The 15,142-nt window shown below is 60.6% G+C and overlaps 1 non-coding gene across 1 annotated transcript; it reads right to left on the minus strand.

The window, feature by feature from the left end:
* Nucleotides 1–4,193: 4,193 nt before the first annotated feature.
* On the minus strand, nt 4,194–4,312 carry LOC131871530 (5S ribosomal RNA). The gene has a single exon (XR_009369745.1). It is a non-coding gene; the product is annotated as a 5S ribosomal RNA (ribosomal RNA).
* Between the last annotated feature and the right edge of the window lie 10,830 nt (nt 4,313–15,142).

A 15,142-nucleotide genomic window follows, 5' to 3' on the forward strand; every position in this document is an offset into this window, starting at 1 on the left:
CACGAAGTCGGAGCCCGGTTTGCCCCGGGCGCGCACCTCCGCCAGGGTGGGCACCTTGGTGCGCACAACTTGCCTGGGCTGCGCACCAGGAAGGGCTCAAGATGGCACCCGCGTTCCGTTTTTTTCACTATCTTTCAGAACGGAAATTTTAAAATATCGTTTTTTTTTGCCTTTTCTGGAAATTAGTGAAGGCAGCGCATCAAAGGTGCGCAACGCTGGTGCGAACCTGGGAGCGCTCCGATGTGTGCTCCAAGGTGCGGCGTGCACGAAGTCGGAGCCCGGTTTGCCCCGGGTGCGCCCTGGTGGGCACCATGGTGCGCACCAAGGAGCGCTCCGAAGTGTGCTCCAAGGTGCGGCCTGCACGAAGTCGGAGCCCGGTTTGCCCCGGGCGTGCACCGCGGGTGGGCACCTTGGTGCGCATGCCTTGCCTGGGCTGCGCACCAGGGCGGGCTCAAGATGGCACCCGCGTTCCGTTTTTTTCACTATCTTTCAAAACGGAAATTTTAAAATCTCATTTTTTTTTGCCTTTTCTGGAAATTAGTGAAGGCAGCGCATCAAAGGTGCGCACCTCGCTGCCCACCACGGTGCGCAACGCCGGTGGGCACCCGGGAGTGCTTCGAAGTGTGCTCCAAGGTGCTGCGTGCACGTTGTCGGAGCCCGGTTTGCCCCGGGTGCGCACCTCGCGTGCACCTTCGTCGGGGTGGGCACCTTGGCTGGGTTTGCCCCGGCTGCGCTCCGAAGCGGGGTTATTGGAGCGCCGCCTCTTTTTTTGTCGGAGCGTTTGGTGGGGTTTCTCGCATTGGCTCTTCCCAGGCCCGGTTGCCACCCTGGCGCGCACGAAGTCGGAAGTAGGGTTAATTGCCCGGGTGCGCACCTTTGCCAGGGTGGGCACCTTACCTGGGCTGTGCACCCGGGCGGGCTCAAGATGGCACCCGCGTTCCGTTTTTTTCACTATCTTTCAAAACGGAAATTTTAAAATCTCCTCTTTTTTTTGCCTTTTCTGGAAATTAGTGAAGGCAGCGCATCAAAGGTGCGCACCTCGCTGCCCACCTTGGTGTGCTCTGAGGTGCGCACCCGGGAGCGCTACGAAGTGTGCTCCAAGGTGCGGCGTGCACGTTGTCGGAGCCCGGTTTGCCCCGGGTGCGCACCTCGCCTGCACCTTGGCCGGGGTGGGCACCCTCGCTGGGTTTGCCCAGGGTGCGCTCCGAAGCGGGGTTACTGGAGCGCCCCCTCTTTTTTTGTCAGAGCGTTTGGTGGGGTTTCTCGCATTGGCTCTTCCCAGGCCCGGTTGTTGGGTGCGCTCCCACCCTGGCGCGCGCGAAGTTGGAAGTTGGGTTAATTGCCCGGGCGCGCACCTTCGCCAGGGTGGGCACCTTGGTGCGCACACCTTGGCTGGGCTGCGCACCAGGGCGGGCTCAAGATGGCACCAGCATTCCCTTTTTCTCACTATCTTTCAAAACGGAAATTTTAAAATCTCGTTTTCTTTTGCCTTTTATGGAAATTAGTGAAGGCATCGCATCAAAGGTGCGCACCTCGCTGCCCACCTTGGTGTGCTCCGAGGTGCCCACCACGGTCTGCTCCGAGGTGCCCACCACGGTGCGCAACGCCGGTGCGAACCCGGGAGCGCCCCGATGTGTGCTCCAAGGTGCGGCGTGCACGAAGCCGGACCCCGGTTTGCCCCGGGTGCGCACCTCGCGTGCACCTTGGTGCGCACACCTTGGCTGGGTTGCGCGGCCTGGTGGGCACCATGGTGCGCACCAAGGAGCGCTCCGAAGTGTGCTCCAAGGTGCGGCGTGGACGAAGTCCTAGCCCGGTTTGCCCCGGGTGCGCACCTTCGCCGCGGTGGGCACCATGGCGTGCACGAAGTCGGAGCCCGGTTTGCCCCGGGTGCGCACCTCGCGTGCACCTTCGCCGGGGTGGGCACCTCGGCTGGGTTGCGCGCCCTGGTGCGCACCAAGGAGCGCTCCGAAGTGTGCTCCAAGGTGCGGCGTGCACGAAGTCGGAGCCCGGTTTGCCCCGGGTGCGCACCTTCGCCGCGGTGGGCACCCTGGTGCGCACCATGGCGTGCACGAAGTCGGAGCCCGGTTTGCCCCGGGTGCGCACCTCGCGTGCACCTTCGGCGGGGTTGCGCGCCCTGGTGCGCACCAAGGAGCGCTCCGAAGTGTGCTCCAAGGTGCGGCGTGCACGAAGTCGGAGCCCGGTTTGCCCCGGGTGCGCACCTCGCGTGCACCTTCGGCGGGGTTGCGCGCCCTGGTGGGCACCATGGTGCGCACCAAGGAGCGCTCCGAAGTGTGCTCCAAGGTGCGGCGTGCACGAAGTCGGAGCCCGGTTTGCCCCGGGTGCGCACCTCGCGTGCACCTTCGCCGCGGTGGGCACCATGGCGTGCACGAAGTCGGAGCCCGGTTTGCCCCGGGTGCGCACCTCGCGTGCACCTTCGCCGGGGTGGGCACCTCGGCTGGGTTGCGCGCCCTGGTGCGCACCAAGGAGCGCTCCGAAGTGTGCTCCAAGGTGCGGCGTGCACGAAGTCGGAGCCCGGTTTGCCCCGGGTGCGCACCTCGCGTGCACCTTCGCCGCGGTGGGCACCATGGCGTGCACGAAGTCGGAGCCCGGTTTGCCCCGGGTGCGCACCCCGCGTGCACCTTCGCCGGGGTGGGCACCTCGGCTGGGTTGCGCGCCCTGGTGCGCACCAAGGAGCGCTCCGAAGTGTGCTCCAAGGTGCGGCGTGCACGAAGTCGGAGCCCGGTTTGCCCCGGGTGCGCACCTCGCGTGCACCTTCGCCGCGGTGGGCACCTTGGCTGGGTTGGGCACCATTGAGCGCTCCGAAGTGTGCTCCAAGGTGCGCACCATGGCCCTCCAAGGTGCGCAGCATGGCGTGCACGAAGTCGGAGCCCGGTTTGCCCCGGGTGCGCACCTCGCGTGCACCTTCGCCAGGGTGGGCACCTCGGTGCGCACACCTTCTCAATGTTTTCTTGCCTTTTCTGGAAATTGGTGAAGGCAGCGCATCAAAGGTGCGCACCTCGGTGTGCTCCGAGGTGCGAACCCGAGAGCGCTCCGAGGTGCCCACGAAGTCGAAAGTCGGGTTAATTGCATTGTTTTCCCCGGGTGCGCTCCGAGGTGCGCAACATCGGTGCGCACCAAGGAGGGCTCCGAAGTGTGCTCCAAGGTGCGCACGATTCGGAGCTCGGTTTGCCCGGGGTGCGCACACCTTGGCTGGGTTGCGCACCCTTTGTGCGCTCCAAGGTGCGCACGAAGTCGGAGCTCGGTTTGCCCCGGGTGCGCACCTTCGCCAGGGTGCGCACCTTGATGCGCACGCCTTGGCTGGGCTGCGCACCTTGGTGGGCGCCATGGTGCGCACCTTTCGTGCGCTCCAAGGTGCGCACGAAGTCGGAGCTCGGTTTGCCCCGGGTGCGCACCTTGGTGGGCGCCATGGTGCACTCCGAGGTGCCCAAGATTGGTGCGCACCAAGGAGCGCTCCGAAGTGCGCTCCAAGGTGCGCAGGTGCGCGCGAAGTCGAAAGTTGGGTTAATTGTCCGGTTTGCCTCGGGTGCGCACCTTGCGTGCACCTTCGCCAGGGTGGGCGCCTTGGTGCGCACACCTTGGCTGGGCTGCGCACCCGGGCGCGCACACCTTGGCACCCGCGTTTCCTTCATTTTAAATTTTTTTTTTTTACAATCTCTCAAGTGGGAAATTCTATAATCTCAACTTTTTTTGCCTTTTCAGGAAACTTTTGAATGGAGCGCATCATTGGTGCGCTCCGAAGTGTGCTCCAAGGTGCGCACCTCTGGTGTGCTCCAAAGCTCTCTCCAGCTGCGTGCACCTGCCCCGGCCGCGCACCCGGCCCCGCCCAGCTTCGCTCACCTGTCCCGGGCGTCTGGTGCGGAACCTTAGAGTAAGAAACATCACCGTGCACCTTGGCCAACGTGCGCGACTCGACCGAGCGCGCACTGGCCGAGGTGCACACCGATTTCACCTGGGTGCGCGCGCAGCACCTCGGGCGCACCGGGGTGCGCGCACAACGCCCGGGTTGCACCGTGGCCTGTGTGCTCGGGGCGCCTCGGGTGCGCGCTCGGTGTCGCCCCCGCGCGCGCGGTAGTGCGGGCAGCGCACCCCGGCCCGGCCCGGCCCCGACGAGAACGCAAACGGGCAAAAGGTTTATTCAAATAGCATTGCGACGCCCGGCGAAAAACTAAGAAAGGGTGCAACACCGGGACTTCCCGGGAGGTCACCCATCCCAGTACTACTCCGGCCCAAGCGCGCTTAACTGCGGAGTTCTGATGGGATCCGGTGCACTAACGCTGGTATGATCGCACCCGTTATGAGCTTGTCGCAGTGTGTACTTAGCAAACCGCGACCCACGTGCGAATCCACCCCGGCCACCCACCCCCGTCGAGGTGCACACCCTCCCTCGCGAAGTGCGCCCCGTTCGCCAAGTGTGAGCCCTGCCCGGGTGCGCGCACCTTGCTAGGGCGTCGGGTGTGCACCCGGCCCGGCCTACGTGCGTGCACCTGGACGGGGCGTCGTGTGCGTGCAGTGTCCCGTCTGCAACGCGGTGCCCACACACCACCTCGGGCGCAACGACCTGCGCTCACATGTGGGCCGAGTGCACCTTGGTGCATGTTCGGGGCGCCTCGGGTGCACGCTCGATCTTGCCCCGGTGCACCAAGGCGCTCGGTTTGCCCCGGGTGCGCACTTGGTGCAAGGTGGGCACCCAAAATAGGGATCAAGCACCAAAACACAAGTTTCGGGATGCAAAATGGGACCCAAGGACCACAAATGCGTTCCAAGACCCATGATGGGTCCACGAGAACAAAAATGTGTTCCGAGACTTAATAAACAAATATTGGGTTTTAGGAGAAGAAACATGCTCTGATGCCCAAAACGAGAATCGACCCCGAAAAGGCCACAGGCCAAAAGTGGGATGCGAGACAAAAAAAAATGGGACCCGAGGACCAAAATTGGGTTCCCAGGTCGAAGACAGGGCAACCGGACAAGAAACGACCTCTAAGGCTCGAAATGAGTCCCGACGACTAAAACTTGACAAGAAGCACCCATCAGGCACCCAACTCGACACCCATGGGATGCCGACCCACCCGGGCTTCCACCTAGCACACCTTGGCACCCACCCACCCTCGCACCCAACCTCGCACCCAACTTAGCACCTTTGAACCCACATTGGCACTCACCCTGACCCTGGCACCTTGGAACCCACATTGGCACTCACCTTGACCCTGGCACCCACCTTTGCACTCACCTTGGGACCCACCCTGGCTCCCACCTCGGCACCCACCCAGACACCCACCTTGGTTCCTTGGCACCCACCTTGGATCCTTGGCACCCACCCCGACACCCACCTTGGCACGCAACTTGGCTACTTGCCACCCACCTTGGCTCCTTGACGCCCACCCCGACAACCACCCCGTGACCTACCCTGGCTAGGGTTGGTGCACACCCACCCTGGTGCCCACCTTGGCACCCACCCCATGACCCACCTTGGCACGCACCTTAGTACCCACCCTGTTACCCACCCTAGGACCCACCCCGTGACCCACCTTGGCCAGGGTGGGTGCACCCACCCTGGTGCCCACCTTGGCACCCACCCATCCTAGCACCCAGCCTGTGACCGGGCTTGGAACCCAACCTTGCACCCGTCTTGGCCAGTGTGGGTGCGCACCCATCCTGGCACCCACGTTGTGACACACCCTTTAACCCACGCACCCTAGCAGCCACGTTGGCACCCACCTTGGAACACAACCTAGCAACTTGGCACCCACCCCGTGACCCACCTTGGCATCCACCATAGCAGTCGCCCACTTGGCACCCACCTTGGAACCCAAGTTGGCACCCACCTCGGCACCCACCTTGACACTTGTGGACCCACCTTGCCACTCACCCTAGCATCGACCCATCCTAGCACCCACCCTGGCACCTTTGCACCCTAGCACTCACCCATCCTAGCACCTAACCTGTGACCCACCTTGACACTCACCCTCGCACCCACCTTGGAACCCAACCTAGCACCCACCCACCCTGACACCAACCCTAGCACCTACCCACCCTTGCACCCACCCTGTGACCCATCTTGGCACCCACCCATCCTACCACTCAACCTATCACCCACCTTCTCACCCACCTTGGCATCCACCTTAGCACCCACCCACACTGGCACCTTGGCACCCACCTCGGGCAAGGTGGGTGCACACCCACCCTGACACCCAATTTAGAACCAACCGAGCATGTTACCCACCTTGGCACCCACATTGCAGCCCACCCTAGTACCCACCCTATGACCCACATTGGCATCCACACCCTAGCACCCAGGCACCTCGACACCCGCCTTGACACGCACCCTAGCACTAAACCTGTGACCCACCTTGGAACTCACCCTAGAACCCACCCACCCTGTGAACCACCTTGGCATCCACCTTAGCACCCACCCACCTTGGCACCCACTCTAGCACTCACCCATCCTAACACCCAACTTGTTACCCACCTTGGCACCCGCCCTCGCGTCCACCTTGAAACCCACCCTAGCACCCACCCACGCAGGAGCCCACCTTGGCACCCAACCTAACACCCACGCATCCTGGCACCCAACTTGTGACCCACCTTGGAACCCACCCTAGTACCCACCTTTGAACCCACTATATCACCAACCCACCTTGGCACCCACCCTATGACCCTCTTTGGAATCCACCCTAGCACGCACCCACCCTGGCACCCACCATGGAGCGCACCCTAGCACCCACCCACCTCGGCACGCACCTCAACACCCACCTTGGTGTGCGCACTGCGCCAACCTCTCAAAGACCCTATGTGGTGCGCTCCAAAGTGTACACCTTTGGTGCGCTCCAAGGTGCGCACCTTTGGTGCACACCGAGGTGCACACCAAAGTGTGCACCGAGGTGAGCACCAAAGTGCACTCCAAGGTGCACACCAAGGCGTGCACCTTTGGTGCGGTCAATGCAAACGAATTCGGAAGTTGGGGTCGATGTCCTAATCGCTGCTGCAGACTACACGTATGAGAATCGGACAAATAGCTTTATATAGGGGAGGTGTTGCGTTTGATGGGTCGACTCCCCTGGTTGTGTGCACTGCACCAACTTCAAAGACCCTGTCTTGTTTAAGAAGTCAAAAGTTGGGGTGGATGTCCTAATCATTGCTGCAGTCTACGCATGTATGAGAATCAGACAAATAGCTTATATAGGGGAGGTGTTGCATTCGGTGGGTTGACTCCCCTGGTTGTGCGCACTGCGCCAACCTCAAAGACCCCGCATAGCAGAAGAAGTCGGAAGTCGGATTTTGGTGAGCACCAAGGCGTGCACCTTTGGTGCGGTCAACGCAGACGAATTCAGAAGTTGGGGTGGATGTCCTAATCGTTGTTGCAGGCTACACATGTATGAGAATCAGACAAATAGCTTATATAGGGGAGGTGTTGGGTTTGATGGGTCAACTCCCTTGGTTGTGCGCATTACGCCAACCTCAAAGACCTTGTTTTCGTTAAGAAGTCAAAAGTTGGGGTCAATGTCCTAATGGCTCCTGTAGGCTACACATGTATGAGAATCGGACAAATAGCTTATATAGGGGAGGTGTTGGGTTTGATGGGTCGACTCCCCTGGTTGTGCGCATTACGTCAACCTCAAAGACCTTGTTTTCGTTAAGAAGTCAAAAGTTGGGGTCGATGTCCTAATTGCTCCTGTAGACTACACATGTATGAGAATCAGACAAATAGCTTATATAGGGGAGGTGTTGGGTTTGATGGGTTGACTCCCCTAGTTGTTCGCATTACACCAACCTCAAAGACCTTGTTTTCGTTTAGAAGCCGAAAGTTGGGGTCGATGTCCTAATTGCTCCTGCAGGCTACGCATGTATGAGAATCAGACAAATAGCTTATATAGGGGAGGTGTTGGGTTTGATGGGTCGACTCCCCTGGTTGTGCGCATTGCGCCAACCTCAAAGACCCTGCATTGCGGATGAAGTCGAAAGTCAGAGTTTGGTGTGCTACAAGGTGTGGTCGAAGGTGCTCACCTAGGTGTGCACCTTTGGAGCGCAGGAAAAGTGCCCTCCAAAAGTGCGCACCTTTGGAGTGCACAAAAGTGCCCTCCAAAAGTGCGCACCTTTGGAGCGCACAAAAGTGCCCTCCAAAAAGTGCCCTCCAAAAGTGCGCACCTTTGGAGCGCACAAAAGTGCCCTCCAAAAAGTGCCCTCCAAAAGTGCGCACCTTTGGAGTGCAGAAAAGTGCCCTCCAAAAAGTGCCCTCCAAAAGTGTGCACCTTTGGAGTGCACAAAAGTGCCCTCCAAAAGTGCGCACCTTTGGAGCGCAGAAAAGTGCCCTCCAAAAAGTGCCCTCCAAAAGTGCGCACCTTTGGAGCGCAGAAAAGTGCCCTCCAAAAAGTGCCCTCCAAAAGTGCGCACCTTTGGAGCGCAGAAAAGTGCCCTCCAAAAAGTGCCCTCCAAAAGTGCGCACCTTTGGAGCGCAGAAAAGTGCCCTCCAAAAAGTGCCCTCCAAAAGTGCGCACCTTTGGAGCGCACAAAAGTGCCCTCCAAAAAGTGCCCTCCAAAAGTGCGCACCTTTGGAGCGCACAAAAGTGCCCTCCAAAAGTGCGCACCTTTGGAGCGCACAAAAGTGCCCTCCAAAAGTGCGCACTTTTGGTGCGCACCAAGGCGCTGGTTCGGTCGTTGCAGGCGAGTTCGGAAGTTGGGGTCGATGTCCTGGTCAGAGGTGCAAACTACACAGGTGTGGGAATCGGACAAATAGCTTATATAGGGGAGGTGTATGCTTCGATGGGTCGACTCCCCGGGTTGAGCGCACCGCGCCAACCTCAAAGACCCTACAGTATGGATGAAGTCGGAAGTTGGGTCCGATGACCGATTCGATACGTAGGCATATTGGCGAGGTCTGAATTTGTGTCCGATGACCTGCCATGCGCAGGAAGGCGGAATTTGGGTCCGATGACCGAGTTGATGGCGTGCCATGCGCAGAAAGGCGGAATTTGGGTCCGATGACCGAGTTGATGTTGATGGCCCGCCATGCACAGGAAGGCGGAATTTGGGTCCGATGACCGATTTGAAGGCGTGCCATGCGCAGAAAGGCGGAGTTTGGGTCCGATGACCGAGTTGATATTGATGGCCCGCCATGCGCAGGAAGGCGGAATTTGGGTCCGATGACCTGACATACGCATGGAGTCCGACTCGGGGGCCGATGTTCGATTCGATGACTTGCATTGTGGGTAAAGTCGGAAGTTGTGGTCTTTGACCCGATTCGATGACCAGACTTCGGCTGCTTGAGAATCGGACAAATAACTTATATAGGGGAGGTAGTGTTCTCGAGCATCCTCCCCCCGTGCCCGTTTATGTCGATTGATGCTGGTGCTCGACTGGTTGGAGCGCTCGGATGCAAAAATCTTGCACCAGGATTTATCGATTGTGATGGACACGGCAAGTCTCCTGATTGCTATGCAGGAGCTCATCGTGAATCTCTATGCGGCCTTGGTATGGACTCGACCTGCGGAATGGTTCGGCAATGGTAGTCGCTCCAACACGTCCTTGCAATGGCCACAGAGGTGATTCGACTAGAGCTCCAGTCTAGCTTTTGGGTTGCTTGGCGGACTGGTATAGCCGCGATCGAGTTCCGGCCATGAACGTTTTAGATAGCTCTTGGGCTTTCTGGGACGGAAGTCGGAAGTTTGGGCTGTTGTCCGATTTGATGACCATTCTTCGGATGTGTGAGAATCGGACAAATAACTTATATAGGGGACTGTGTTGTCTCACGCAGCCCCCTCCGTGCCCCTCTATCTCGACCGATGTTGGTGCTTGAAAGGGTTGGGATCGCTCGGATTTATAAACGTGCACCACCATTTGTCGAGTGTGAGGGACGCGGCAGGTCTCCTAAATGCTATACGGGCGCTCTCTGAGAATCTCTATCCGGCCTCGACACAGACTAGTCTTGCTGAATGGTTTGGCACTGGTAGTCGATCCAACACGTCGTTGTTGTGGCCGCCTAGGCGATTCGATTCGAGCCCCCGTCTAGCTTTTGGGTTGCTTGGCGGATTTTGCCCTATCCGCAAGTGAGCTCGGTCCCTAAACGTTCGAGAAACCCGATTGCTATGCGCCGACTCTCTTTCTTGCGAGCCTCCATCTAGCTTTTGGGTCTCTACGGAACGGAAGTCGGAATCTGGGACCGTTGTTTGATTCGACGAGGCAGACTACGGTTGTGCGAGAATCGGACAAATAACTTATATAGGGGAGGTGTTGACTGGAGCATTCTCCCCCGTGCCCCTCTAACTCGACCAATGCTGGCGCTCGAACGGTGGTAGCGCTCGGATTTTCGTTGAGCGCCAGCATTGGTCGATTTAGAGGGGCATGCGAGATTCCCGAATGCTATGCGAGGGCTCTAACGGAAATGTCTATTGGTTTCGGTATGGATGCAATTGCGAGTGGTTCGGCAAAGGTAGTCGTTCCGATGCGTCCATGTCGTGGCCAAATCGATAATTCGATTTGAGCCCTCGTATAGCATTTGGGTCTCTCGATGTGATTCCGCATTCCAGTCCCTTTGGGCACTGCTTGAGCCGCATCCCAGGGGGTTCCCTTCCCAATAATCTGCCTCGCAACCCGATTGCTATGCGGTGAGGCTCCTCGGCCGCCTCGGAACTATCTGTGTATCAGACGCATCGCGGGATAAGGGGTTGGCAACGGTAGTCGCCCCAAGCGCGTCCGATGCTTGGACCATTCCGAGGCGGCCCTGAAGCCTCTTCCGTCTAGCCGTTGGGTCCTTCTCGCCGCATCCCTTGCCTCGCACCCCGATTGCTATGCGGTGAGGCTCCTCGGCCGCCTTGGAACTATCTGTGTATCAGACGCATCGCGGGATAAGGGGTTGTCACTGGTAGTCGCCCCAAGCGCGTCCGATGCTTGGACCATTCCGAGGCGGCCCTGAAGCCTCTTCCGTCTAGCCGTTGGGTCCTTCTCGCCGCATCCCTCGACTCGCACCCCGATTGCTATGCGGTGAGGCTCCTCGGCCGCCTTGGAACTATCTGTGTATCGGACGCGTCGCGGGATAAGGGGTTGTCACTGGTAGTCGCCCCAAGCGCGTCCGATGCTTGGACCATTCCGAGGCGGCCCTGAAGCCTCTTCCGTCTAGCCGTTGGGTCCTTCTCGCCGCATCCCTCGCCTCGCACCCCGATTGCTATGCGGTGAGGCTCCTCGGCCGCCTTGGAACTATCTGTGTATCGGACGCGTCGCGGGATAAGGGGTTGTCACTGGTAGTCGCCCCAAGCGCGTGCGATGCATGGACCATTCCCAGGCGGCCCTGAAGCCTCTTCCGTCTAGCCGTTGGGTCCTTCTCGCCGCATCCCTCGCCTCGCACCCCGATTGCTATGCGGTGAGGCTCCTCGGCCGCCTTGGAACTATCTGTGTATCGGACGCGTCGCGGGATAAGGGGTTGTCACTGGTAGTCGCCCCAAGCGCGTCCGATGCTTGGACCATTCCGAGGCGGCCCTGAAGCCTCTTCCGTCTAGCCGTTGGGTCCTTCTCGCCGCATCCCTCGCCTCGCACCCCGATTGCTATGCGGTGAGGCTCCTCGGCCGCCTTGGAACTATCTGTGTATCGGACGCGTCGCGGGATAAGGGGTTGTCACTGGTAGTCGCCCCAAGCGCGTCCGATGCTTGGACCATTCCGAGGCGGCCCTGAAGCCTCTTCCGTCTAGCCGTTGGGTCCTTCTCGCCGCATCCCTCGCCTCGCACCCCGATTGCTATGCGGTGAGGCTCCTCGGCCGCCTTGGAACTATCTGTGTATCGGACGCGTCGCGGGATAAGGGGTTGTCACTGGTAGTCGCCCCAAGCGCGTCCGATGCTTGGACCATTCCGAGGCGGCCCTGAAGCCTCTTCCGTCTAGCCGTTGGGTCCTTCTCGCCGCATCCCTCGCCTCGCACCCCGATTGCTATGCGGTGAGGCTCCTCGGCCGCCTTGGAACTATCTGTGTATCGGACGCATCGCGGGATAAGGGGTTGTCACTGGTAGTCGCCCCAAGCGCGTCCGATGCTTGGACCATTCCGAGGCGGCCCTGAAGCCTCTTCCGTCTAGCCGTTGGGTCCTTCTCGCCGCATCCCTCGCCTCGCACCCCGATTGCTATGCGGTGAGGCTCCTCGGCCGCCTTGGAACTATCTGTGTATCGGACGCGTCGCGGGATAAGGGGTTGTCACTGGTAGTCGCCCCAAGCGCGTCCGATGCTTGGACCATTCCGAGGCGGCCCTGAAGCCTCTTCCGTCTAGCCGTTGGGTCCTTCTCGCCGCATCCCTCGCCTCGCACCCCGATTGCTATGCGGTGAGGCTCCTCGGCCGCCTTGGAACTATCTGTGTATCGGACGCGTCGCGGGATAAGGGGTTGTCACTGGTAGTCGCCCCAAGCGCGTCCGATGCTTGGACCATTCTGAGGCGGACCTGAAGCCTCTTCCGTCTAGCCGTTGGGTCCTTCTCGCCGCATCCCTCGCCTCGCACCCCGATTGCTATGCGGTGAGGCTCCTCGGCCGCCTTGGAACTATCTGTGTATCGGACGCGTCGCGGGATAAGGGGTTGTCACTGGTAGTCGCCCCAAGCGCGTCCGATGCTTGGACCATTCCGAGGCGGCCCTGAAGCCTCTTCCGTCTAGCCGTTGGGTCCTTCTTGCCGCATCCCTCGCCTCGCACCCCGATTGCTATGCGGTGAGGCTCCTCGGCCGCCTTGGAACTATCTGTGTATCGGACGCGTCGCGGGATAAGGGGTTGTCACTGGTAGTCGCCCCAAGCGCGTCCGATGCTTGGACCATTCCGAGGCGGCCCTGAAGCCTCTTCCGTCTAGCCGTTGGGTCCTTCTCGCCGCATCCCTCGCCTCGCACCCCGATTGCTATGCGGTGAGGCTCCTCGGCCGCCTTGGAACTATCTGTGTATCGGACGCCTCGCGGGATAAGGGGTTGTCACTGGTAGTCGCCCCAAGCGCGTCCGATGCTTGGACCATTCCGAGGCGGCCCTGAAGCCTCTTCCGTCTAGCCGTTGGGTCCTTCTCGCCGCATCCCTCGCCTCGCACCCCGATTGCTATGCGGTGAGGCTCCTCGGCCGCCTTGGAACTATCTGTGTATCGGACGCGTCGCGGGATAAGGGGTTGTCACTGGTAGTCGCCCCAAGCGCGTCCGATGCTTGGACCATTCCGAGGCGGACCTGAAGCCTCTTCCGTCTAGCCGTTGGGTCCTTCTCGCCGCATCCCTCGCCTCGCACCCCGATTGCTATGCGGTGAGGCTCCTCGGCCGCCTTGGAACTATCTGTGTATCGGACGCGTCGCGGGATAAGGGGTTGTCACTGGTAGTCGCCCCAAGCGCGTCCGATGCTTGGACCATTCCGAGGCGGCCCTGAAGCCTCTTCCGTCTAGCCGTTGGGTCCTTCTCGCCGCATCCCTCGCCTCGCACCCCGATTGCTATGCGGTGAGGCTCCTCGGCCGCCTTGGAACTATCTGTGTATCGGACGCGTCGCGGGATAAGGGGTTGTCACTGGTAGTCGCCCCAAGCGCGTCCGATGCTTGGACCATTCCGAGGCGGACCTGAAGCCTCTTCCCTCTAGCCGTTGGGGCTTTCTCGCCGCATCCCTCGCCTCGCACCCCGATTGCTATTCGGTGAGGCTCCTCGGCCGCCTTGGAACTATCTGTGTATCGGACGCATCGCGGGATAAGGGGTTGGCAGTGGTAGTCGCCCCAAGCGCGTCCGATGCTTGGACCATTCCGAGGCGGCCCTGCAGCCTCTTCCGTCTAGCCGTTGGGGCCATCTCGCTGCATCCCCCACCTCGCACCACGATTGCTATGCGGTGAGGCTCCTTGGCCGCCTCGGAACTATCTGTGTATCGGACGCATCGCGGGATAAGGGGTTGTCACTGGTAGTCGCCCCAAGCGCGTCCGATGCTTGGACTATTCCGAGGCGGCCCTGCAGCCTCTTCCGTCTAGCCGTTGGGGCCATCTCGCCGCATCCCCCAGCTCCTCGGCCGCCTCGGAACTATCTGTGTATCGGACGCATCGCGGGATAAGGGGTTGGCAGTGGTAGTCGCCCCAAGCGCGTTCGATGCTTGGACTATTCCGAGGCGGCCCCGCAGCCTCTTCCGTCTACCCTTTGGGGCCATCTCGCCGCATCCCTCGCCTCGCACCCCGATTGCTATGCGGTGAGGCTCCTCGGCCGCCTGGGAACTATCTTCGTATCGGATGCATCGCGGGATAAGGGGTTGTCACTGGTAGTCGCCCCAAGCGCGTCCGATGCTTGGACTATTCCGAGGCGGCCCTGTGGCCTCTTCCGTCTAGCCGTTGGGGCCATCTCGCCGCATCCCTCACCTCGCACCCCCATTGCTATGCGGTGAGGCTCCTCGGCCGCCTTGGAACTGTCTTCGTATCGGAAGCATCGCGGGATAAGGGGTTGTCACTGGTAGTCGCCCCAAGCGCGTCCGATGCTTGGACTATTCCGAGGCGGCCCTGCAGCCTCTTCCGTCTAGCCGTTGGGGCCATCTCGCCGCATCCCCCACCTCGCACCCGGATTGCTATGCGGTGAGGCTCCTCGGCCGCCTTGGAACTATCTTCGTATCGGACGCATCGCGGGATAAGGGGTTGTCACTGGTAGTCGCCCCAAGCGCGTCCGATGCTTGGACTATTCCGACGCGGCCCTGTGGCCTCTTCCGTCTAGCCGTTGGGGCCATCTCGCCGCATCCCCCACCTCGCACCCCGATTGCTATGCGGTGAGGCTCCTCGGCCGCCTTGGAACCATCTTCGTATCGGACGCATCGCGGGATGAGGGGTTGTCACTGGTAGTCGCCCCAAGCGCGTCCGATGCTTGGACCATTCCGAGGCGGCCCTGAAGCCTCTTCCGTCTAGCCGTTGGGGCCTTCCCGCCCCATCCCTCGCCTCGCACCCCCGATTGCTATGCGGTGAGGCTCCTCGGCCGCCTTGGAACCATCTGTGTATCGGACGCATCGCGGGATAAGGGGTTGGCACTGGTAGTCGCCCCAAGCGCGTCCGATGCTTGGAGCATTCCGAGGTGGCCCTGAAGCCTCTTCCGTCTAGCCGTTGGGGCCTTCCCGCCCCATCCCTCGCCTCGCACCCCGATTGATATGCGGTGAGGCTCCTCGGCCGCCTTGGAACTATCTGTGT

This window comes from Cryptomeria japonica, unplaced genomic scaffold, assembly GCF_030272615.1.
Source record: "Cryptomeria japonica unplaced genomic scaffold, Sugi_1.0 HiC_scaffold_422, whole genome shotgun sequence".
NCBI lineage: Eukaryota > Viridiplantae > Streptophyta > Pinopsida > Cupressales > Cupressaceae > Cryptomeria > Cryptomeria japonica.